General features: G+C 40.6%; 1 protein-coding gene and 1 non-coding gene across 2 annotated transcripts in view; both read right to left on the bottom strand.

The window, feature by feature from the left end:
• Positions 1 to 23988, bottom strand: part of LOC117128145 — a 734122-nt gene that overhangs the window by 434939 nt on the left and 275195 nt on the right. The window lies entirely within an intron of this gene.
• On the bottom strand, positions 3745 to 3852 carry LOC117128717. The gene has a single exon (XR_004452111.1). It is a non-coding gene; the product is annotated as a small nucleolar RNA R71 (small nucleolar RNA).

Genomic DNA, 23988 nt, shown 5'->3' with positions numbered 1-23988 from the left:
GAGAAGAAGAACTATGTAGGCAACAGTATCTTTAGAACACAACGATGTAATAATATTCAAATTGATAAAAATAATTATTTATATATAGGTTACAAAGATTGATCGAATACAAGAAAGGATTAACTAAAGTCGATGAACAAAAAGTGAAGTCGAGGTCGATGTTAGAGGTGATAGCTACTAGGTTTGCGTCTCCTTTTTTATACTTTTCTTGTTGGCCAGGCTTCCTGTCATTTTCTCTCTCATTAGTTGCAGATCCCGAGATCTCCGGGTGTTTCTCCGTCGAATAATCTATTTCGATTATTCCAGAGGATATTCCTTAAATTTGGGCTTCTCAATTCTAAGCACATCCTCGATCTCGTTCCATCAATTTGAATTCGTTATCACTCTAAATATTGATAAATTTTTGATCAGACTCGAGGTTGAGATCTGAGTCTTTTCTAGACATGGAACGGGCCCACACAGTTATTGGGCCATGTCGAGATTTGTGTCCAACACATATATCTATAATATGCATATCTTAATTATCAATATTAAAAAGATCAGGGTTTCTACAAATGAGAGCACTCCACAAATTTAATTATTGGCTCAAGTAACGACCTTCTATACATAAACAGGACAACATCATGCTCATGTAGCATATCCGCAAGTCTACCATTTTGGCCTGCAATGAACCATTTAGACTAATTAACTCCAGTTAACTACAAGGCTATGTATCCACAAGGCAAAACACACACTTAGTCCGATCCATACGCACACAATAATATCAATAATGGATGGCTAGATCTTGAATGAAACATCACCAAGGGTACTGTTGAAGGCATGAAATCTGGGTCGATGGGTTGAATGGTCAATGGGTCGATCTTATCAGTAAGTATGTAGACCGGATGGAAAGATGGTGAAGATGGCTGACTTGCTGTACCTTTTAATCCAATCTAACCTGGAAGCAAATGAAGAACAAAAAATTTATGAATAATTAAAAATAAGAACAGAAACTGAAAAGATAAAGGGATGGAATGATTGATGAGTAGTTGTTTGAAGATGGATGATGGAAGGATGATGTTGGATAGATAATGATTGACTCTCTCAATCCGTGGGTATTGATTGACTCTCTCAATCTGTATCTCAAGGCTCATGAATCTCTCAATGAATCTATGAACCAAAATCTCCATAGTCTCCTAATGTATCTCACACTTAGGAACTAAAGAACAACTCAAAGAACACTCTTTGACTGAAAATACATATGTATGCTTTTTTTATTGATTGAAAGGTGAATCTAAAATGTACAAATGGGTCTGCTTATATAGGGCACGACCTTAGACAGAGACCAAACGGTCATAAGAAAATAAAGGAAACAAAAATAAACAAAAGGCTGCAATGGTGCTGATCATGATCGAAATATAGCTGTTGGAAAGATATCTTTGGGATTTTGCCTTGTCTTAAGATTTTTTGAATCTGAACGATTTAAGGGGATAAGAGAGCTTCTTGGGAACCTTCTTTATTGTTTGGAATGTGCTGAGGTTGTGCTTCATGATATACCATGGATTTGACCCATTTTCATCCATTGTATATAAGTGTTTTACTATCTATATATTATATATTATATCCTATTAGGTATGTTTTCAGGTTCGGGAGTATCTTGGAGTAAAGTGATGATTATGGAGCATTTAGGAGCTTAAAAGAGATTTCATCCGAGCTGACCATTAGAGGTCCATATGCAAAAGAAGCAATCGATCGCTGCACGCCCAGTACCGTCGATCGATACAGAAGAGAAGCCTCGACGATTGAAGATTATGAACGATCGATGTACATCATGTACCATCGATCGATGTCGAAACGCGGAACGCGCGACTTGGTTCCAGCCGACTTTAAACCCAAGGCTTCACCAAATTACAAGATTACCCCTGACGAGTTTTTAACCTAATAGTTATATACTTGCCTAAGTGTTAGGAGGCAGAGAGAGCTTTTACCATCATTGTATTCTTACTTTCAGCAAGAGAGAGAGAGAGAGAGAGAGAGAGAGAGAGAGAGAGAGAGAGAGAGAGAGAGAGAGTTTTAGGGGAGAAATAGAGAGATTTGTGATTGGAACTCCATTGATTCATCTATTCTATTCTATGCAGTTTTTATCTATATTTTGTGTCATGAATTGTTAGATTCAGGGTTCAAATAGGTTAGAGGGATTAGCCCCAACTATAGAATTGCTTAGTTGTGATATTCATTGATTGATTGTTCTTAATGCTTGTTCTAGCCTTGTTAACTAGAATATTGAACCTAGGAATTTGCATGTGTCAAGCATCCTTGATCATCCTGTCCTGAATCTAATCTGTCATGCTAGGACTGCTAGAGAGAGCTAACCGCTGATCTAGGAGACTAGTGAGCATTATCAACCTGCGCCTAGGGCTTAACTAGAAGCTATCGATCGATATCGTCATCTGACAATCGATCGATATCGCGAAAGGTGTATTGATTGATATCCCTATAGGATCATCGATCGACACTTTCTTGTGATCAAAAGACGACAGTTGAGATCCAAGATCTAGTTAGTTAACCAGTGAAACATTGCCATCGCTGATCACTGTGATTAAGGAGTTGAACTCTAATATATCATGCATGCAACTGTTAGACATCTATAGGATTATAATCTCCAACACCTGATTAAAAACCCTGCATCTAATACCTTTCCAAAAAGTTACACCCCCAATCATCTTGTTAGTCGAGCAATAGACTTACTCAATTAGGATTGCTATTTACATTTAAACCATAAAACAACAAACACTTAGAATTAATAAATTACTAGATTCAATAGGTTCTCAAGCTCCTTGTGGATTCGATCCCTAAGTACTACAATTGAACCTCTTATTTGAGAGCGTAATTCATTCCTTATGGTAATTTGAGTGGTATCAAATTTGGCGCCGTTGCTGGAGAGCTTTGATCGCTATTAGATTTAGTGTTACTGATTCTTATTATTTTCTCTACCCCCATTATGACACAAAATTGTTTCTTGTCTTTTCGAGTGCATGCCCAGCAGTACCAGAAGCAACAAAAACAAACAACTGCTATTCTCAGAAGATCTTGCTCACTTGGAATGCTCGATCCGCAAAGACCAACGTTCCACATCAATCGACGCAGCAGCTTTTACGTCGACCGATTCTCGCACCCAACCATCGACCGACACCCGACCTTCATCGTAGACCGATTTACCTCGTTTGACATCGATCGACACTACACCTCGTACATTGATCGATCCTCAGTCGAGAAGCATGGTTGCGATTGTTCTTCTCACACAGGACAAGAATGGAAACCTGTATGACCAGGATGGTCACCTGCGTAATGCAACAGGTCAGAAACTAGACGCTCAGGGGAATGTAATCCCTGATACTGATGCTACATGAGCTGCTCAACCTGTAGAAGAGGCTGCTCGACCAAGGGCACTGGCCGAATACAATCGTCCAGATGAGTACTACGCCAACAGATCAGCTATTCGACTTCCAGAGATTCAGAAGCATAATTTCAAGCTGGGTTACCGCATGAGCATCCTATGGACAATCTAGAGAGGTTCGAGGATCTTATCGCTGCTATTCGTAAGGATGGAGTCCCTGAGGACTACCTATTGTGCAATCTCTTCAAGTATTCTCTGACTGGAGAAGCGATGCACTGGCTTAAGCAGCTACCCACAGGATCACTAACATCCTGGGCCGACATCAAGAATGCTTTCTTGCAAAACTTCTTTAATGAGGCATGCGCTGAAGACTTGAGAAGAAAAATCGCTACATTCGCGCAAGAGACAGGAGAGTCTTTCAAAGACGCGTGGATCAGATTCAAGTTCTTCCAACGAGACTGTCCACACCACGGATTCAACAAAGTGCAACTGGTGAGCACTTTCTTCAGAGGTATCGCCTTGAGGTATCAGATGGCTCTTGATACAGCTAGCAAGGGAAACATCAACACCAGGAATCCGGTCGAAGCTGTGAGACTGATAGAAATTGTAGCAAACAGCAGCACCACCAAGAACAGTTACTTTGAAAGAAAGAAGTATGTTGCATCCCTAAGGAAGGAGCAGATGGATGAAGTTAGAGCAAAGTTAGATGTGGTTCATGAGCTTCTCAGGAAACAAGTCTGCTCAGCTGAAGGGGAAGAGTCTGTAGACATGGAAGGAGAAGAAGATGTGAACTACATTGGAGGTACTGGATTTCAGAGGTCTGGAAACCAGGGTGGAAACAAAAACTTCTATGGCAATGCTCAGAGGAGTAACCAGAGTTCACAGTTTCAGAAACCTTTCAGCAACAACAGCTGAGGCTATGGAAACTAATTCTACCAGAATCCACCACCACATACTCAGGAGAGAAAGATTGAAACAATGCTTGACCGAGTTCTGGAAGGACAACAACAACTCACTGTAGATTTCATTGGGAAGATAGTATCCGCCTACAACAGTCTGAACACAAGAATTGAGACCTTAGGGACTCAGGTTAGGAAGCTTGAAATGCAACTGGTTCAGACTGGAGACACTATAAAGAGGCAAGAAGCCTTGGCTAGAGAGGTAGGAGTTAAGAAAGCTAAACACCACGTTAATGCCATCATAGATGATGATTTCTGGCAAGTGGTGAGGCATGAGAAGCTTGGAGAAGGAGACTTTGAAGTTGAAAGCTCCATGTGTTTTGGTGGATCACAATGGTGTCGACCGATGTCAAAGGATACACATCGATCGACAGAGCATGACGAAGATCGATCGACAGATTACTCTCGACATCGATCGACGTTGTCTACTGAATCGAGTGCAGAGTGTAGTGCAGTTTGAATCACGACTCATGAGGAATTCGCGGAGAAATATCCTCACCCACCCTCCCCTTTCTACGTAAAAATCGATCGACCACTTGAGCCAGCAGTCGACCGACAGACCGACATCGATCGACCCCCCTCACCTCCCATCGATCGACGGGCACCTCTCACCTACCGAGTGCGGTTACCATCTATTGATAATGACCGAATCAACGCACTCAGACCACCACCTAAACCATCAGCCAACCCACCAGAACTTACAACCAACCCTTCAGACACTACACCAGAGCCTATGCAAGTTGATGAGGTAACTGAAGGAAGAAGGTTAAGGAAGAGGAAGGAGAAGATTCCTAAGAACCTTAAGAGGGAAGCTAATGAGAAGGAGATGGATGGTTTCACTAAGAGAGTCCTCATAACCCTAGTGGAGAAACCTTTTGATGAATTTTATTTCACACACAAAGTCTAAGAAAACTGAGGACATTAGGAGAATGTTTCATCATGTCAGGGAAATGAAGAAACTAAGGATCACATTGAATAAGAAGAGTGATCCTGGGAAGTTCGCAATACCATGTGTGGTGAAGGGTATTGAATTTCTCCATGCACTTTGTGACACAGGAGCATCAGTCAGTATACTACCTAAGGTTATGGCAGACCAGCTGGATCTGAAAATAGAGCCTTCCTCAGAATCTTTCACCTTCGTGGATCTTTCAGAAAGAAGCTCAGGAGGCATCATAAGAGACCTTGAAGTACAGATTGGTAATGCCTTGTCCCAGTAGATTGTCATGTCATTGACATAAAGCTAAACTAGAACTCTTCACTTCTACTTGGAAGAGCTTTCCTGGCTACAGTAGGAGGTGTATGTGACATGAACACCAACAGATTGTGTCTGACACTGATAGATCTAGACGTCCACTATGACCCAGTTCGAATTGTGAGACAACAGGTCAACCTCGTGGAGCTTAGAAATGATATTGGCTACATTGCAGCATGTCATTATGGAGCAGAGTACAAAACAGACTACTCGGAATCGATCGACACCCGCATTGTTTCATCGATCGATTCCAATGAGTCACCGACGACCGACGAACGCTATCCCACGTCGCTCGACGGGAAGCAACCGGTAGACCACTTCACATTACCAGATCAGTGTTATCCAGACTTTTCCTTTCAACAACCCAACAATAGAGGACGAGATGACTATTCAATAGGCAGTTGGGCAGACAGTGGATTCCATGAAAGTTTTACAGTGGATATTGTAATTCCTTCATCCAATGAGGATCCTACAGAGGAGTATGATGAGGATTACTGGAAGGAAAGAGCTATAGAGATTGCTATGCAGGATGACATATATTCAGGCCATTCCTTCAACAATCCGTCTCCACCATCGATCGACAGAGTTCACTCAGCATCGGTCGATACCCACCCTCATCCAGCAAAACGTTCTTATGCATCAATCGATACCATACCTGGTACATCGATCGATATTAAAGCCGCCGCCTTTGAAAAGGAAAAAGGGAATATTCCAATTCCAAGTAGGTTTACCAATACCTATATAAGGAGTTTTGCACCCCAGATTACTTCTCACGACACCAAAGCATAAAAGATGAATGCTCCCACAAACCAATCAGAAGGAACATCCAGGAGGATCATTCAATCAAAAAACCCTAATTCCACAGACAAACGTCTACCATCGATCGATACTCCAGTATCAACATCGATTGATACTCATTCTAAACCACAACTTTCTTTATTTACTAAGAAGAATATGAGTATGGATTACGGTTTTCTAAGTCCTGATGAATTTGATATTTTCAGGGACCTAGATGGCCATGCAAGAGCTATGGATGGAAGAATTCTAAAACTATCCAGAGAGGACATAGCAGACATTCTTCAGGTGGCCAATGGACCAGATAACTTGTTTATGCAGCAACACAACATTCCAGAAAACAATCCAATAGTTCTAGACGAACATCCATGGGCTAACACAACAGCAATTGGTTCACACAAATCATACCGACCAGTTAGCCAAGCATCGATCGACAAGGTTGCTCCAACATCATTCGACAGGGTAACACCAACGTCGCTCGACAAGGCACCCTCACCATCGATCGACAGTCGTTACGAGTTTGGACATCGCGCTTATGACATCTATGGAGCCAGAAAGTTCAGATGGGAACAGAAGGACGAATATGGAGTCTATAGAGATGAGTTTGGATATGCAAGGAGCGTAGCTGGTGAGATGATCCATGTTACCAAGGACAACATCAGAAAAATTCTGGAGAGAGCATCACTATATGAAGAGAGTCACATATGTCTTTCAGAATATGCCACTTCTTTCACACCTACAAGACTGGCACCAGAGATCTAAACCAAGGATGAGATTAATGAGATGGTGACTGGTATTTGTGGAGCTCAGGAAAAGCTAGGAGATGAACTCAAGACATTGGTAGATGACACATATCAGCCTTTGGAAAGGAGTTACAACAAGCTTTTCAGAAGTATGGCAGAGATGAAGACAGAGATTGGGAGTATGCAGCACAGCCTTGAGAAGGAATCTACGACATCGCCATCGATCGACGCCGACAAAGCAACATCGATCGATGTCAAGCCACAAACATCCCAAATCCCTGCAGAACCGCAATGTTTGGTAGAGAAGAAGGATGAATGGGAGATCGCATACATCAACACAAAGATTAACGACATCTACAACCCTCTCAATTGATATGCTACAGCAAGATTTGGACACCATTCGCAAGAAGGATCCACAACCAGCCACATCGATCGATATCTGCACCATCACATCGATCGACAGCAAGTTCGCATCCATGGAAGATAGGTTACTAACTTATAAGGATATGCACAACCGTTTCACCTCACCTATCATGTGATACTTGGACAGCTTGTCTACGCAGATGATGAAAGTCCAAAAGGATATTGGCAAGCTTAATGATCAACATGATTTTCAGGAAGAAGGTCCAACATCGATCGATAGGTTCCGCAGGGCATCGCTCGACGGCGAGAAACCTACAGAGCACCTTCCCTACACAGCACCAGAAGTTGATCTGATCACATCAAAGCTTTACAATGCAATAGACACCTTGGAGGCATGACTTGAGAAACGGTGTAATGACATCTACTTTCCATTCGACGTCAGACTCGGTGGACTAGATAGCCAAGCAGTGGCTACAGAAGGAAATCAAAGCCATTCAAAGGCAACTCGCATCTCAACACCAGATATCAGCATCGATCGACAGAGCACGCTCCAAATCGATCGACAGTACTGCACCAGCAACGATCGATAGACATATGGTAGCACGATCGATACCACGTCTACATCAGACGACAAGCAGCTGATACACAATAAGATGGAGTCAATGCACGAGGAACTGAACGAGCTATCAGTATACACCTATGACAAGATAGGATGGCATCAGTTCAGCATTGAAAATATCCTGGAAAGGCTACAGAACATCTCAAATGCAATACAAAAGATGGATGAGAGATGGACCAGAAATGATGAGGCCATAAGAAGTTTCATTGCAGCTTGGTCCAGAATGTGCAGAGATGAGGTGGATGCTTGATTCCCAACAAGTAGTTGTCTTTCCACCAACTAGCCAAACACCTCTATAGTCAAGCTAAATGACTATAACAAAGCGCTGAGTAGGAGGCAACCCACTATTAGGTAATTTTAATTGGTTTTCTTAGTTAATAGTATTTACTTTCATTTTTATTCTTTCAGATTTATTGCAAGACCCAAGTACGATTGTGGGAACCGAAATTTGCACTGTCGATTTCCGTTTAAATTGGGAAACTAGGAAAACCCTAATTTCCCAAAGGTCCCGGATCTCTGCGAGAGCCAACGACAAGTGACCAAATATATGCGGAAATCATGAAAAGATAACAAACGAGTTTAGAGAAAACAGTAGATCTTATTTCGAGTCCGCGTAAGAGCGTTGCGATCATTACAAGAGATCATAAAACCTTTGGCCGCAAAGGCTGTCAGCGAGTTACTTAGTTCTAGTGGCCTAATAGCTCAAACCTAGTTGAGTCGCAGCTCGATAACAAAAGACGAAAAAGATACAGAAAAGGTTTTTGATTGATTTCGGACTGAACCTTGTTAAAGGCTGCCTACGTACCCCTTTCGAGGATCAAGCCGAACGTAGTTCAATTGATAGAGCTGGACAAGAGATCGAACTGCATGGGCGAGTTTGTCTAGTAATTGAGTGCCAGACATAGAAACCGAACTTGTCGAGAATAAAGCCTAAAGTTTCTAAGTGCAAAGAATTTCGAGTCTAAAAAGTTCTCTCCCATGCCTCTCGCCTAGAACTCCTTATATACTCGCTCCAAGGTCGGTTTACGCTTTTACTCTTCTGCCCTTAAGCCGTCATAGCATAAAATGAAGATATTCCATTTTTTCCGATCTTCGTAATTATCTTCAAAATTCCGTATTTATCCGCGGAAACTTGACATTTATCTTCCCTTGCGAACCAAGCGTAAACCGTCCTACGGTTTACGGGCTTTTGGTTAAGAAATCGTAAGATGGGCCTCGAGTCCTGTCTTAGGTCCCTTTGGGCCGTATTCCGACTCGAAACGTTTATTGCGACTTTGGACTTTCCGCGGTTTTTACCGCAAAGTTTGATCGATGATTTAGAATGGCGGAAAACAAGAACTGAGTTCGCTACGGTCTTCGGGAGATAGCATCGAAGGATAGACGAGAATGCATGGACTGGTGTCGTATCGACGTATCGGAAGAGCTCGGTCGCTACGTAGCGACCGAGCAGGACGGACGCTCGGTTGCTACGTAGCGACCGAGCTTGGCTCGAGCTCGGTCGATCTGTAGCGACCGAGCGGAACGGACGCTTGGTCGCTACGTAGCGACCGAGCTTGGCTCGAGCTCGGTCGCTACGTAGCGACCGAGCTGTGTGCATGCTTGGTCGCCGCGTATCGATCGAGCTTGGCTTGTCCACGGTCCGATTTCCATACTCGAGCTTGTCCGCGGCCGATTTGGATACATGTCTGTTGCCTTCGGACAATCGGTATTTAGTAGTTCGATTGAGATTTGAACAAGATTTTACCGCAAGGCTCTTCGTAAAGATATCTTTACGAAGATTACTTTTCGTAAAAACGTTCATGCTGATTTTTACTAACTTTCAGACATTGATTCCGTCGTGACCGATTTTGACCCCAACAGTTAGCCCCCCAGCTCGTTAGAACCATGAGTTTCTAAATGTAGAACGCGATAAGGTTGGGGCTGTGCCTTATGACGGCTGCCTACGTATCCTTGTTGAAGGGATCAAGCCTTTCGTAGTTCGTCTTGGAGTTAAGGTTCTTATGACTAGTTTTTCAGCGAGACCTTTACGGTCTAGTTTTTATGTAGCGGTTATCAGGAGTGTTGCTGCCGATGGCATTTTGTATGGGTGTAGAAGGAAGACTACAAGTTGTCATCTCGTAATCTAACTTTGTGTAAACTGCTATATCCGTAATCAGTTTCGAGAGTTTTCCGCAGTGTGTAAACTTGCGGGATTTCTGAAGATTCTCGAATATTGGCAAAGAGACAAATTTTGGGATCTCGTATCAGGGTGTTTGATACTATGCCTAGAGATGTTAGAGACCAGTGCGCTGGGTTTAGGGCAAGACCTAGGTTTACTCCTGGTTTTAGAGGGTGCGATGTCTAATTCGACTTGCGTATCCCGTTTCAGTTTCATCCTGATTCCATACCGATTTAAAGTCCGCGATAGGTTCTCGGCTTATACGACTTGTATGGTTGGAACCGAGCATCTCTCCAAGGACAATTTTTAAGCCTCCTGGAAGTGCTGACCAAAAATTTTGGGTTTCTTTTATAGCGCTATTATCCTTGTGTCGGATGTACGAGAATCATCTCTACGAGATGGCTAAGTATGTTTAGGACGTTGAGAGTTTGTTGTGACCAGCAACAAATTTAATGGTAAAAAATACCATTTCGAGTCTTCGCGAAGGATATGTTTTGAGAAGATGTTAGTGCGTATGACTGTCTGGTCTTCCAAGAAAATGTTTTTATCGAGGAAGGAAATTTCGTCGAAGAACGAATCTTCAGGCGTCTGCGACGTCTCGCGATGCTGAAGATTTGTTATTCTTTCGTATGCCGCGTTTCGTGCTTGAAATGTTTGCAGGCTTGAAAATGTTTCGCGATGTTGCAAGGATTTAGTCTTAGCCCTGCGTTTGAGAAACGTTCTTGTTTGACTACGGATGTTCGCAGCAAAAATTGTTGTTCCTGTTTGGATGCTAATAATTTTATTTTCGATCGAGGAATTAAGACTGAGGTGTCGCGTGAATTTGTCTATGGGAAGAAGCGATTTCCTTCATAGTGCTTTGTGAAGTGTTGGCCGTCCGAGATCAATTTCGTGCATTTTTTGAGGATGTTTCGTATAGCTCTAGAAGCTTTCGTACGAATTTTTCCTTACATGCCGCGTATTATGGGTAAACATAGTGGGCTTAAAGTGAATTGTGGAATGTATCGAACTTCGTCGATTGTCGAAAAGTTTAGATTTTCTGTTAACCGTTTGATCGATGATTTAGAATGGCGAAAAACAAGAACTGAGTTTGCTACGGTCTTCGGAAGATAGCATTGAAGGATAGACGAGAATGCATGGACTGGTTCGCTACGTAGCGACATAGCTGGACGGACGCTCGGTCGCTACGTAGCGACCGAGCTTGGCTCGAGCTAGGTCGCTACGTAGCGACCGAGCTGTGTGCATGCTTGGTCGCCGCGTATCGATCGAGCTTGGCTTGTCCGCGGTTTTATTTCCATACTCGAGCTTGTCCGCGGCTGATTTAGATACATGTCCGTTGCCTTCGGACAATCGGTATTTAGTGGTTCGATTGAGATTTGAACAAGATTTTACCGCAAGGCTCTTCGTAAAGATATCTTTACGAAGATTACTTTTCGTAAAAACGTTCATGCTGATTTTTACTAACTTTCAGACATTGATTCCGTCGTGACCGATTTTGACCCCAACAACGATGATGATCACCATATCGACCGTGGACGAGATGTCGACATCGATCGACATGCTGACACCTGCGGTGATCGATGCATACCGATGCACATCGATCGATTCCCACTCCTGTCAGGTTTATCTTCCTAACTTATTAAATTGAGTACTTATGATTTATTTCCACCATAACTCCGACTGTGTTACACTAGGACAGTGTATTTTAAGTATGGGGGAGGTTTACTGATATTATTTATTCTGATTTTTATTAAAAGGATTTTAATAAAGTTATACTTAGCTATGAGAAAGGGACTATGATCTTATTATTGATTTATACTTGAATATCTAACCACTCTTTAGCACCATTTTAGATTTACTGATTGCAAATAGTACTAAAGATGTTAAAGTGGATCAACCTGTCAACTTTACACACTTGCCTTGATTGTTTGAAGGAACCAAAGCTGACCTCCAGCACTAAACCTGACATAATTGCTTGTCTTGGGGCTTGGTATACATGAGATCGGATTCTTCAGACAAGTCTGGAAGGTAACGCCTTGTGTAGATTCATTTATCACTTTTTCTCTCTCTATTTCGACCCTAGAGTAGTTAGTGTTATAAAAAAAATCTGAAATTTATTATTTAAATAGGACTTAAGATTTAGTTAGGAGGAATCTGAACATGACTTGGTGGCTAAAACCATCAAGGCTTGATTCATAAATACTCCAATAAAAAGAATTCGAATGGTTTTGGAGGCAGCAATCTTCAAGGCTCGTTTCACAAAGAATTCTTGGATATATGTCAAAAAAAAGTGAACAGGGCTTGGTGGCAACCACCATTTGACTCAAGAGAGAAATTAGAGAGAGAGAAATTAGGAACTAACTTTTACCTGCAGTTCCAGATACTTGTTTGAAAATCCTTGCATCCTGTGATCGATACTCCCAAGGTAAAGCCTGCACTTTTAGATTTATGCTAAAAAATGAGGTTAGTAGAGGGGAATGTCAGACATGATTTGCTGAGTTGTTCGCTAGTTGAATTTGGTTGATAAGCTAGGATATTGCATAATGTGCTTTTGTGTTGAGGACTTTTTAGATGTGGATTGCAATATTGTAGAGTTGATGATTTCTATGTTTTAAATTTGTGAGTCCCTGCTGTTTTCAAACCTCTTTCTGAGAGACTGCCTGTTTGTTTTGCTTGAGGACAAGCAAAAGGATAAGTCAGGAGGAATTGATATACCATGGATTTGACTCATTTTCATCCATGGTATATAAGTGTTTTACTATCTATATATTATATATTCTATCCTATTAGTTATGTTTTCAGGTACATGAGTATCTTGGAGTAAAGTGATGATTATGGAGCATTTAGGAGCTTAAAAGATATTTCATCAGAGCTGACCATTAGAGGTCGATATGCAGAAGAAGCAATTGATCGCTGCACACCCAGTGCCATCAATCGATACAGAAGAGAAGCCTCGACGATTGAATATTATGATCGATCGATGTACATCATGTACCATCGATCGGTGTCGAGACGCGGAACGCGCGACTTGGTTCCAGCCGACTTTAAACCCAAGGCTTCACCAAATTACAAGATTACCCCTGACGAATTTTAACCTAATAGTTATATACTTTCCTAAGTGTTAGGAGGCAGAGAGAGCTTTTACCATCATTGTATTCTTACTTTCAGCAAGAGAGAAAGAGTTTTAGGAGAGAATATCATAGAGAGATTTGTGATTGGAACTCCATTGATTCATCTATTCTATGGTATGCAGCTTTTATCTATATTTTGTGTCATGAATTGCTTAGCTATGTCTGAGTAGTTTACTTGTTAGATTCAGGGTTCAAATAGGTTAGAGAGATTAGCCCCAACTATAGAATTGCTTAGTTGTGATATTCATTGATTGATTGTTCTTAATGCTTGTTCTAGCCTTGCTAACTAGAATATTGAACCTAGAAATTTGCATGTGTCAAGCATCCTTGATCTTTCTGTCCTGAATCTAATATGACATGCTAGGACTGCTAGAGAGAGCTAACCGCTGATCTAGGAGACTAGTGAGCATTATCAACCTGCGCCTAGGGCTTAACTAGACGCTATCGATCGATATCGTAATCTGACTATCGATCGATATTGCGAAAGGTGTATCGATCGATATCCTTATAGGATCATCGATCGACACTTTCTTGTGATCAAAAGACGACAGTTGAGATCCAAGATCTAGTTAGTTAACCAGTGAAATATTGCCATCACTGATCACTGTGATTAAGGAGTTAAGCTCTAATATATCATGTATGCAACTGTTAGGCATCTATAGGATTATAACTCCAACACCTGAATAGAAACCCTGCATCTAATATCTTCCAATAAAGTTACACCCCCAATCATCTTGTTAGTCGAGGAATAGACTTGCACAATTAGGATTGCTATTTACTTTTAAACCCATAAAACAACAAACACCTAGATTTAATAACCTGACTAGATTTAATAGGTTCTCTAGATCCTTGTAGATTTGATCCCTAAGTACTGCAACTGAACCTCTTATTTGAGAGAGTAATTCACTCCTTAGGGTAATTTTAGTGGTATCACTTCAATTTATAGGAAAATAGCTGTTGGAGGTTTATTGCAAGAGGCTCCAAATAAGGCAAGTTGAAGCAAATGTAGATCCTCCTGATCCTATGCATGCTGGTGCATTGTAAGAATGTATCTGATTATCCTGAATGGTTAGATATGTCTTATGTATGCCTTGGTTTAATCATAATGTCTTCTGGTCGGAGTTGGTTGGCTTCGAAATGATTTAACCGAAAGATTGCCAAATCTTTCCATAATCGGCTCTTGTTTGGTTGGATTGATTATTCAAGGATCCGCCTGATCCAGTTTGTTCTTGTGCTTCCAAAGATATTGTAGAGGGCATCTTGAATCTGGTAAAAGTCTCCTGGTTTCCAAAATTGAGTTTGGTTTGATGTCAAACCCGAATCTTCCAATTTAGGTAAGTGTAGAGCTGGTTTGGTTGGTTTTGGAGATTTGGCTATAACTTCATATTTCCGTGGAATTTTTTCCTGATTCTTGGCTTTTGGAACGCTAATAGATCTATCTTGAAGTCCATGAGTTGTTTTTGGTTGGAACGCTTCTTAATTGGGCTTGAAACAACTTTTAAGCTTGGATACTTGCAGATGGACGAGATGAGGAATCTCCAGTTAGTAAGATTCATATCATCCTGGTCCGAGTAGCTTTGACAATGATTCTAATTTTTTCTGACTCCTTGTTGAGTTTAGAATGTATCAAAATTGGTTTCATGGCTAAATTCCTCCTTGTTAATGAGATATGTCGTTTTGATGAAACACATATCCTGGTTGGTCCTTCGGTTGGTTGAATGGTGCATCCGGTTGGCCCTGGTTCAGGTGTTGTTTCTGTGCCTATATAATTCCCTATCTCCTGAAAAGATTTCGACCTCGAAACTGGATAACCTGTACCAAGATAAAACAAGTTAGGTTTCATCCTATTTTAAGATTCTAGGGCCTTACCTTGGTATTTTTTCGGTTTGATCTTTGGTGGCAAATCTTGTGGATCTTCTTTGAGTAGGAACGACAAGACTACTCCTTAATATTGATATGGCCTTCTAGATGTTGTTTTATGATGGTAACTTCTTGCTTTCCTTTGTCATCTAGATACCATGTGTTCTCCTTGTGTGGATCTCCTATGGGATCCTTGGCCTTGTACCTGAAATAATCTCAAAACTTTTGGCTGAAAACAAGTGAATTATATCTGTTTTGGATAATTTATAATTTGGACAAGTAAAATTTATACAAGTAAAATTTAGACTTACTCAAATGGTTTCAGCTAGTTGAAGAGTGATTTGCTCTTTGGTAGCTTGTGTGCTATTATTATTTCTTGCATTTTCTTCAAAGTTTTGTGGACAAGTCGGGTGTTTTTCCTGGCTTTCTTTCAACCTCTCAGACTTGTTTGGTCGTCCATCTCCTTTCCCTATACCTGGATCAAAACTCTTTGGAAAAGACAAGTGCATAAATCCAGAATTTGAAAGCCTAAAGGAATGAGACTATCACTTGCTTTACTTGGCTCAGGTTTTCAACTCCATTGATGTGCATCCTAACAACTTTCTAGATGGAAAATTTACAGCAAAGTGTCCCTTCTTATGAATATAATTTTTAGAATTAGAGGACTTACGTTGATTTGAAGATGCTGGTGGCTTTTGCAAAACTTGTGCCATAGCTTCATCTTCAGGCCGTGGACCTTTTTTGATATGGAATATTGTGGCCTTTCTTTCTGTATGTTCTAAATCTCCTTTTGACCTTGGATGGATTTCTGGCCCTTATGGAAGTTGTAGTTAACTCGGCTGTGAATTCCTTGCTTGCTTGATTGTGAGTTTTTCTTTGGCCGGTTCCACCTTTTGTGGGCTATGAGGGTGAGCCGGTTCCACCTTTTGTGGGCTATGAGGGTGATCAGCCTTCTTACTCCTATTCTTAAAGTGTAGAGTTGAAGTGTGGGTATAGGCTACAAGTGTATCATTCTTTTGGAGCTGGTAGTATTGGGCTGCAGTGTCCTTCTCAGCCTCCTCAATCAATCTCATCATCTCTAATCTGAAATCTTTCCAAGTGTCAACTGGTTCGTCATCAGCCTCCTCGTCTGATGGTTGCTGTCTGTGGTACCAGATTTTCAAGTTCTCCTCCCATTCTTTATAAGCAGCAGTTGCTTTGTTATGACCAGAAAAGTTGATGGAGTGCGCTTCAAGCTCAGTAACATTTCTTTCGGCATCACTTTCCACTTCTTTCTCTTCAGCCAATGCAAATTGAGATTCTTTAACATTTCTTCCGGCCTCACTTATTGCTTCCTCCTCTTTAGGCACGCCTAGATCATAAGCCTAGATCATCTCCATGGATCTCAGGCTCATGGCTGGACTGCCTTGCTTCATCATCACTGATTTGAGAATCAGTTTCCTCATACGATGACCCAAAATCTAAGGCTTCATAGACAATGTTTGTCTTTCCTCATGACCAGAAAATGGCACTTCAGCCCATGAACTATGTCTTGCTAAGAATCAGGATGGGTTTGAGCCTCCCATGAGTTCTCTTTGACGTCCAGTTGGAGCTGGGTTTCTTCATCTGATTCATGCTCCCATTCTTCTTGGTTTTCTAGGCAGCTTTCAATTCCAGCCTCTTCCCCTTCCATGAACCACTTTCATAGCCTTCTTCTGGGTCAGCTTCTCTACTAGAACAATCACTGGAGTGGTTATCAACGTGGTAAGGGTTTGGTGGTACTGGCTCAGGATCTCCTTCATAAGGATCCTCTTCAAAATCAGTGTTGGAGCAATCTTCGGACCAGTGATCATAGCTACTTTCTTCATCAAGTATGGACTGATCTTCTTGCCATGAATCTTCTTCCTCCATGTGTACCTGAAAGAAATACAAACACGTAGTCAAGAGATTTTAAAGACACTGGTTGAATCTTATGGAAGATGAAAAATAAAAATGCAATGATATGCAATAACTTGGACCGAAAAAATGAAAAAAAAAATGCTAAATGTGATTTTTTTTAATGCAACAATGGTATGAACGAGATATACTATAATTATATGGAAATATGCAAGCAATAATGAACAAGAATGCAATGACAATATTTTTTTTTTGACTTTTCTTAGAATGGAAGTTGCATGAAACAAAATATGCAAATGTGGTATGTAAATTCAAAAATGAATGAAATATGATTCTTATAATTTTTTTTAATGCAAGAAAGATATGCAAGAACTAAGTCAGACTAATATGAAATATGCAAACAAAAATAATGACAAGTAACAAATGGAAATTGTTTTTGGGAAAATTGCCAAAACGGAACAAAAAAAACAACATAATTGTCCTTATAGTATAAAACCATCACTAAGTTATTTCTATAGTATAATATTTTTCATAATCCCAAAACTAACCTTTTCTTAATCGAATTAAACACAAATTAAAATTATTTTTAAATAGTTTAATGAAAAGATATAAAAAAATGAGGGAAATAATTTTTTAGAAAGGAAAAAAAATGTAAAAACAATTTAAAAAAAGAACACAAGACACGGACCAAAAATATCCCCTAACCTAATTACAGTTGGTTTCTACGCCTCTCTTTCTCTCTGTCGAGAGGAACAAGACACGATTATGTGTCTTAGCCGGTGAAATCGAGCTTCCCTTCCCTTCCGGTGTAACCTCTTCGTCTGTCCCTTTCTCTCAGCCGCTACGCCTCTCCGCCTCTCCGCCTCTGTATCTACGCCTCTCTCTTTCTCCAACATCCGTAGAAGCAAGGTAAAACTCGAAACTATTTCCTTCCAGTTTCTCTTTAGTTTTTTTTGTTTTCGGTTTTGATATTTCTTCGATTGATTTGTTCAGATCCTAAATGATTTTTTGTTATGTCTAAACTATCTCTTTCTTCTTTGCATGATAGCCGTGAGATAAAACTGAGAAACATAATAGCTCTTGAGCAGTGCTATTACCCTAAACACACCCACGTCTGTAGCTACGCCTTATTCCTAGATTATCTCATTGACACTGATAAAGACGTTGACTTGCTTATCGAGAAAGGTAACTCATTTCTCTTTATTTTATATCAGTATACATATAAAACGTGTGCATTGAATGATTTGTGGTGGTTTCTGGTTTGAAACGAATACTAAAAAGTTGGATTTGGCAACCCGCTAAAGTTGCGCAGATGGTGAACAAGCTCGTGACAGTCATCGTAGATTCTGGTTCTTACTATTATGATATAGCGGGTGAAGTCAACAAGTACTATAGAAACCCGATGAATAGGTAAAAGACCATCCTCAAGCGTGTGTATTTCGGTAACCCGTGGACATGGACAGCCACTATCGGCGCTACGTTTCTATTGGTGATGACACTTATCCAGACTTAGGCATCGACCGTTGAGGTTAAGCAGAATGAACGTTAGAGATGCCGTTGCATCTCTATCTCTACGTTTTTTGTAATAATCTTGCAGATTAATGATATTCTTCTTCTTTCTTTTCTAGCTTTCTTTTATGATAGTTATTCTGTATCGTGAAGCTATTATGACATTGGCATATGAGATTTCAAAAAAAAAAAGAACAAAGTATAAGACATGCTCGAACCACTAGCAGCAACCAAGAAAATTAAGTAGTTTCACACGATGCATGAAACTACCAAAAATTTGTTCCTTAGTCATAGAACAAGAGTTTGTGAAAATCAAATGACAAAATATGCAGAAATCATAGATTGATGAAAAAGAAAAAACAAAATCATTTTTTTTTGATATTTTGACAAAGAAAATCGACCATAATATGTTTTAGGAAATTATAATATTATTTTAACTGAAACTTCCTTAATTTTTGGAAACCCAGTTTTTTACCCGTAGAAGACACCTTCTACACCGTGTAGAATCATAATAAAAATCATGAATACAATTTCTACTTCTTGTAGACGTTTGTGTTAAGTTTAGATTTCGCATACCCGCAATTTTAGAATACTTCATAAAAGTTGAAATTGTATTCAAGATAAAAGTAGAAATCTTTACAATTAGTAGAATTTGCATTCCTCATATTTAGAATTTTAATCACCAGTAGATTGTTTTTTCTAAAAAAAGTAGATGGACTTGTTTATTCTGGAATTCATTTTCTACTTACTCATTTTCTGTAGAAGACGAATTCTACTTTTAGTAGAACGTAATTTTAAAATTTTATTTATCAAGTTTTTCAACCAAAAAAAAATATATTTATGTATATAGGTGTTTTATTAATTGTTTATATTTTTAATATTTTTTGAATTTATAGAACTATTTATTTCATTAATTTTCAGAAATTAAAGGGTAAAAAAGAGAAAAAAATGGATAAAAATGGTTTTATACCATAAGGACAACTATATTGTTTTTTTGTTCCGTTTTGGCAATTTCCCCCTTTTTGAATTTTCTTGGTTTGGAATGCAAAACCCAAAAATAAAATGGAAACAACTCTATAAATCTAATGCAAATAAGACTAAATGATTTTTTTAAATGCACAATATAACTAATATATGGTATGCACGAAATGGTACGAGATAAATCTGAGATTCTTTTTTTATAATCTGAATGCAATAAATCGACAATGAAGATATGGTAAGCGAATAAGCAAAATAGGAAACTAAGAAATGCAACTAATGCAAACACCTTTTGGTTTTTCTTTTTGGAAAAGTATGGATCAAATGAAAGGAAATTTTGTCTCTTATCTTTTTCTTTTTATGGTTTTTGAAAAAAGAACATAAAACTCAAAACAAGGGCAAAAAAATGAAAAACGATTTTTATGGCTTTCATGGTTTTATAAGAAAAAGGAATGAAACAAGAACAGGGATGATCCTGTTGTTACTATTTTGTATGCGGATGAGCACATGATTGATATTGAATCTACTTTTGAAGGACATGTTATCTATATGACCTTTGTCTATGGTGACCTGGTTATAAAAAATCGTGATTTGGTTTGGGAGCGACTAACACAAATGAGTTTAAACCGGAACCAAGTTTGGTTTATGATTGGTGATTTCAACGAGATTACAGGAAACCATGAAAAGAGAGGAGGAAGGAGGAGACCGGAAAATTCTTTCCTCCCCTTCCACACCATGCTGGATAATTGTGGGATGCTTACCTTTCCATATAAGGGAAACTCTTTTTCGTGGGTGGGAAAGAGACGATCTGGAAAAGTAAAATGTAAATTAGACAGAGCCGTGGCGAATGAAGAATGGCACTCACTCTTCCCGGCCACCAATGTGGAGTTTCTACAGCTTTGGGGATCAGATCACCGACCAGTGTTAGCACGTATACAATCCGTATACAGAAGATCGAAGAAGATTTTTAGATTTGACAAAAGATGTCTGGGAAAACCCGGATTTAAGGAGGCAATTGTTTCAGGTTGGGGCCCTTTCAGTGAAGCCCATGATATGGACTTTCACCATAAAGTTGCCTCTTGCCGACGAAACATAATTTGTTGGCGAAAGAATAATCCGACAAACTCAGCAAGACTTATTGAAGAGCTGAAAAGTAAGATTGATCTAGCCCAGGAAGATGACCATACTACCCTTGAGGAGTTAGAAGATTTACGCCGTCAACTTATCACCGCTTTCAGAGAAGAGGACGAATACTGGGAACAAAAAAGTAGAACACAATGGCATCGAGCAGGTGATAGAAACACAAAATTTCACCATGGGATCACCAAACAAAGACGAGCAAGGAATCGGGTCATTTGTATCAAGGATAAAGAGGGCAGGATGGTAGAGAGCGATGGCGGAATAGAAAAGGTGGCTGTCGAGTATTTCAAAGATCTCTTCTCTACCTCTATACCTACAGATATGGATGCTTCTTTGCGCTTCATAAAAAATAAAGTATCAGCAACCACAAATGACACTCTAACAGCTGAACCGACGGAGCAGGAAATAAAAAAGCTTTATTTGATATTAACCCAGATAAAGCCCAGGACCAGATGGTATGACGAGTAGACTTTTCCAGAGATTTTGGCATGTTATGCAAAAAGATATCATCAGATTAGTGAAAGACTTCTTTAACGATGGGAATTTTGACCCGAGACTGAATCAGACCAACATTTGTTTGATCCCAAAGAAGGAAAGACCGAGAGAAATGACAGAATTCAGACCTATTAGCCTAGTAACGTCAGTTACAAGATCATCTCGAAACTGCTATCTAAAAGACTCAAGAGAGTTCTCCCTGAGCTGATTTCAGAGACTCAATCTGCCTTTGTGGCACGACGGTTGATCACAGATTATATTCTACTTGCGCAAGAGAACTTCCACGCCCTCCGGACAAACACTAGATCTAGAGAAGAATTTATGGCCATCAAGACGGACATGAGCAAAGCATACGACAGGGTGGAATGGAGTTTTATTCGGACCTTGATGCTACGCTTGGGGTTTGCAGAGAAGATGGTTGATCTCCTTATGTTTTGCGTTACATCAGTTTCCTATCAAGTGATCATTAATGGAGAACCCAGGGGTAGAATTATACCCACGAGAGGTTTGAGGCAGGGAGATCCATTTTCCCCATTCCTTTTCATTTTGTGCACTGAAGCTCTGATCTCCCTCCTTAAAGGAGCGGAGGATGAGCAGCAATCTTAGGACTACATGTCGCTCGGGCCAGCCCCCGGATATCTCACCTTCTCTTTGCGGACGATAGCCTTTTTTCTGTAAAGAAGAAGTGAGACAGTGCAAGGAAATTTTAGACATCTTGGACTAATATGGAAAGGCCTCGGGACAACAACTAAATGCAACTAAATCTTCCATCATTTTTGGAAATAAGGTCGGCCAAAACATAAAACAGGATATAAAGACCGTTCTTGGGATTACTACTGAAGGTGGGATGGGCAAATATCTCGGTCTCCCTCAGGAAATTTGTGGCTCGAAGATGAAAGTTTTCTCTTACGTACAAGACCGTCTCAATGGATGTGTCACCTCGTGGTCGGCTAGATTACTCTCGAAAGGGGGTAAAGAGGTTCAAATAAAATCTGTGGCGCAATCTGTGCCGACATACAGTATGTCGTGCTACTTTCTTCCAAAAGGCATTGTGGAGAAACTAAAGAGTGCTATCTCAAATTTTTGGTGGAGTTCGAGCCAAAACAACCGAGGGTTGCACTGGATTGCATGGGACAAGATATGCGTTCCCCATGATCAAGGTGGACTTGGCTTCTTGGATTTACATGACTTTAATATTGCCCTATTAGCAAAACAACTTTGGAGATTGATCCAGTTTCCAAACTCGCTGCTTGCCCGAGTCTTGAAAGGACGGTATTACAATCGATCATGCCCTTTGGAAGATCAGAAGGTCTACTCACCCTCATATGGCTGGCGTAGTATTATGGCAGCAAAACCACTCCTCAAATCCGGCCTACGAAAGACTATTGGGGCAGGACAAAACACATGTGTTTGGTCCGAGCCTTGGATCCCGGACATTGAGGCTCGCCCACCGAGACCGTCTGATCGAATTACTCATAGACACCCAAAACTCCTTGTCCACTCCTTCATTAGGCGTGATACAAGGGATTGGGATACTAACCTGTTACTAGAATACTTTCATCCTGAGGATATCCCGTTAATACTCAAACTAAGACCAAGTAATACGGGGTCGATGGATGGGTACGCGTGGAACTTTACAAAGTCGGGCGCTTACTCAGTAAAATCAGGATATCACAGTTTACAAAAGGCTAAATTGTGTGATGATGAAGCTCATATTGTACAACCGAGTATCACTGGTTTACAGAGCCATGTGTGGAGTATCCCCGCTCCTGGGAAGATGAAACACTTTATGTGGCAAGCTTTGACAGGATGTATAGCGACAACTGAAAGGCTCGCCTATAGACACTTGGGCACCGATAGGAGCTGTCCTAGATGCGGTGACCCTGAGGAAACCATTAACCACCTCCTCTTTGAATGCCCCCCAGCCCTCCAGGTGTGGGTTTTATCGGACTATCCGTCCCTTCCGGGTTACTTCCCGAATACCTCTGTTTATCAAAACATGAACTTCCTTTTTTGGAAGAAGAGAAACGTGGCCTCTATGGAACCACTTATCGAGACTTTCCCATGGATCTTATGGTACATTTGGAAGGCTCGCAATGATAAATTTTTCAATGGTAAGGATATCTCCCCATTGGATACCCTTCAGCTAGCTTCCCTTGAAGCTGAATGTTGGAGAAAAGCTAATTTACTGGAGGAGGGAGAAGAAGAGGAGCAACATCTTGCTCCGTCGCTGGTTTCGACTCTTCCTGTCGACCCCCAACATCCGACCTGCCAAATCGATGCATCATGGATCGATAATAGCACGGCTAGTGGCTTAGGGTGGTTCTACAAAGATCAAATGGGAGTCGAAAGATTTGGACTACAAGGTTGCAGGAAAAGCCTATCAAGCCTCCATGCAGAGATGGAAGGACTCATATGGGCGATGTCCTGTTTGCGAGAATTACAGTACACCATGATTCATATCGAGACGGACTGTTCCGACCTGGTGGATATGATTGCTAAACCTACTGGCTGGCTGGCCTTTGCCTCTGAGTTAGTTTCCTTCCGACTTTCTACGAGGCGGTTTCTTGGAATTCAGCATCAGACATATACCGAGGACTAGGAATTCTCGTGCAGATTCTCTCGCCAAGGAGGCAAGATGTACCGGTGTTATTTTTTCCCATATAGATCAGACTCAGCCGGATAGAGCATCTCTTCGGAACGACTCAAGCCCGACTACCACTTGATCTTAAAAG

The sequence above is a fragment of the Brassica rapa genome, chromosome A09 (genome assembly GCF_000309985.2).
Source record: "Brassica rapa cultivar Chiifu-401-42 chromosome A09, CAAS_Brap_v3.01, whole genome shotgun sequence".
Lineage (NCBI taxonomy): Eukaryota > Viridiplantae > Streptophyta > Magnoliopsida > Brassicales > Brassicaceae > Brassica > Brassica rapa.
Note: the sequence above shows the minus strand (reverse complement) of the source record. Positions and strands in the feature narration are given on the sequence as shown.